General features: G+C 40.8%; 1 long non-coding RNA gene across 1 annotated transcript; it reads left to right on the forward strand.

Annotated features, from left to right (window-relative positions):
• Nucleotides 1-675: 675 nt before the first annotated feature.
• LOC144167596 (uncharacterized) lies at nucleotides 676-2,555 on the forward strand. Its single transcript, XR_013322049.1, has 3 exons — nucleotides 676-757; nucleotides 1,227-1,313; nucleotides 1,977-2,555. It is a non-coding gene; the product is annotated as an uncharacterized LOC144167596 (long non-coding RNA).
• Nucleotides 2,556-3,036: the final 481 nt, after the last annotated feature.

Here is a 3,036-nt window from a genome sequence, read left to right on the forward strand (position 1 = left end):
CCCAATAAAGTCTTATATTATCGCGCTATTCTCTGGGTATTATCATTTTGTTTCAGTCGTCGGAAAATGTTCATTTTTCTCGCTGCATATATTCGGAATGGTGTTCATTTTATTGGTCTTGTAGTAATATATCCGGATAAACACGAGGTGTGTGCTGCAGAAAAGTAGTCCACTAAATGCTGCCCGAAATTTCTAAACTCGCTTTTGTCCAGCACAAGCCTCTTTTTTGTGAAAGTTTGCCTTACGGCACAATAAAAAGTTTTCGTATGTACAACACTCCTCATTTTTTTCATTCTTTTCCTTGAGTGGGTAAATTTGGTGTTAGTCATTTTGAGACAGTGGGCCATTTCCACCGTGTTAAGTGGTTTATTATTCTCATTCGCACAAATCAGTCGTTTATTTATTCGCGTGTTATTGCAGGGCAAATGATTGTCTCGCGTGATCCTAGTGTAGTGCAGTAAAGCGACTTTACAGAATGGTGGTATGTATGAGCCAGCATGCAGGCTGCTTGATTGTTGTTTTTTGATGATACAGAAATTGTGACGAATTACACAGAGACAGGGGCAGGTGTAAAAATGGGTTCTGCACCCTCATCGGATCCTGGCTGTTCAAAAAGTGTGGTTGCATCTGGCTACCTATGCTATGACTTATCAGCACTACTGTTTTTTCTTGCAAGCAGTGTTCCTTGAGCTGACAACCAGGACTCCCCTGCGTATGACACAAGTTGAAATGAAGTCTGATTTCAGCGGAAACAACGGTATGAAAATGCAATAACTAAAACACATTCATTCAAATATTCTTTGTAAAGATGGCACCCAGGCCTGCACAGACAAAAGTATGATTCACTTGTAAAAATGCGAGGCCTTTCTTCAAGTGTTATGATATTATATTTCGTATCTTATTTTGCCTCATGTTCAGTGACTCTTTCTATCAGTTCGTTACTACATGAACGTTATGAATTCACAGAACGATTTCCTCAGCATGGAGCTTTGTAGTTTTTCAGCAACTCTAGCTATTCTATAGGATGCGTGGTTTTGCAGAGCCAACAAGAACTCTTTTTCTAAAATAGCTCTGTAAGAAATCTCCAGTTGTTAGTGAGTGCTTGTGTTGTGTTCTTTTCTTCGTCTTGTCAAGTTTGAGGTGCTCTTTCATTATGAATGTATACCAACTGCCCAGCTCTAAAGCCTATTACATTTTAACCCAAATAACCCTTCGAGTCATTACAGGTACAGACCTCCTGGGAATGCCACTTGAAGATCGGTGCAAGTTCTAGATGTATCCTCTCCCACAACACATCTGGACGAAGAAAAAATGTAAGTTGGCGATTCCTTTTTACTGATAGCCGAGGAAGAAACCACGGATAAGAGCACTTTACTGAAATGAAAAACGTTTCGGCTTCCACGTGGGATCCTTGTTCAAAATGAAACTGCCAGTACAAGGGGGGGGGGGGGGGAGGGGGAGGAGGATGTTTAAGTACAGCCAAAAATGTGACGCAGGTGGCGTCAGCATCGTGAAAGCACGTTTCCTGGGTTTAGTGCGACGTTCGCTCTGTTGCGTGTACGAGTGATTCCACATGAAGGCGCGGAAACGTTTTTGTTTTCTCTTTTGCAAATGTATGTCAGTTTATCTCGTAGCCCAAAGTTTCTGCCTGTTCTGGGTGAGCATGCAGAAACATTTCGCGAGATAAACTGGAACACGGCACGATTAAAATTCGGGAAGGTTGGCCGGTAGGACTATAGTGGCTTCGTGTTGTTCTGAACAATGCGGCCAAATTACTCTGTGTAACGATTACTGAAATGATGTGAAATTATTAGGAAAGGCCGTAAATCACTCCTCTGGTGTGGCCTTTCATTTCATTCTCTCGTCTCCGTCTTCATTTCCGTGCAATATATTTTTCGTACTTAACATGCCTGTGGTTTGGTGTGAGGGGCTTATGGTTGCACTGGATTTTGTTCTTTTTCTGAAATTTTCTGTAGATGGCTCTTCAAGGTGGGGAACTCCAAGTGACGGCCCCTCACATATATACCTCCATCTGTGGCAGCAGGGAACAAGCAGGGAAATCTTCAACGTGCCCTGATTTTGTGCCTGCTTGTGTACTACGTAAATTGCGAAGCTTATCTCTGAATTTTTTCCAAGCGCCTTTTTTTCATGCAGGAAACTATAGATACCATTTAAAGTTTGTCCAAAAGACGGGTTGCAATCGGCCTAGAAACTTGTTAGTGCTGCATAAAAAACGATAACTTGGCGTGGGAATCACAACTCAGGTGGAAATGTAAAGAGGAACCTAAGAGGGAAGTGTAAAGATGGATTCGTAAAGACGAGTGAATTCCAAGTGTAATATTAGACTGAGTGAAACGGAGAATGTAGGGAACATAGCCATAAACACTGCTTTGTATGAAAAAGTGAATTTGTAATAAATGTTCTTTCTACTTTCCCACATTCTGCGTTTTTTCTGTGGGGAACCACGACAACAACGCTGTACTGGGAAAGTGCACCCTTGAGAACCATCTTATAAATGTAGCTCAAACTCGAATTCGTCTGAAATTGTTCAATGGCAGTATCCAAACGATTCGGAATGCTTTGCATACATCCGTGCAAATATTGAGGTAAAGAATTTGTATATTTGGCCATGTTTGTGAAGCTGTTCACGCAACATTTATAAATAGGTTTAATAAGGATATATGAATAAACCGATTTTTACCTGGAAGTCTAAAGCAATATAGGAAACACCAATTCGCCCAGGAATCCGCACTCGTCTAATACTCATTAAGGAACGATAATAACGTTGGGGTGGTTCGCAGCTTTGCTTTTTAATAAATAGCCCACAGGTGTTTCATAATAATAAATGTGAATGTTCAAAACTACCGATACCAAACTTCTGGAAATGTGCTCCTGTTAAATGCGCAAATATGTGTGCATGTACTGCAATTCTCTTTTGATAATCATGGCCTTGGTTGTCAGACAATAATGTTTGGCTTAAGGCTATGTTATCATAACTTTGGCGTCCTTTTGAAGTATGCTATCAAGTGCATGTTT

The sequence above is a fragment of the Haemaphysalis longicornis genome, unplaced genomic scaffold, assembly GCF_048455015.1.
Source record: "Haemaphysalis longicornis isolate Haplotype H1 unplaced genomic scaffold, Haemaphysalis longicornis Haplotype H1 scaffold_2, whole genome shotgun sequence".
NCBI lineage: Eukaryota > Metazoa > Arthropoda > Arachnida > Ixodida > Ixodidae > Haemaphysalis > Haemaphysalis longicornis.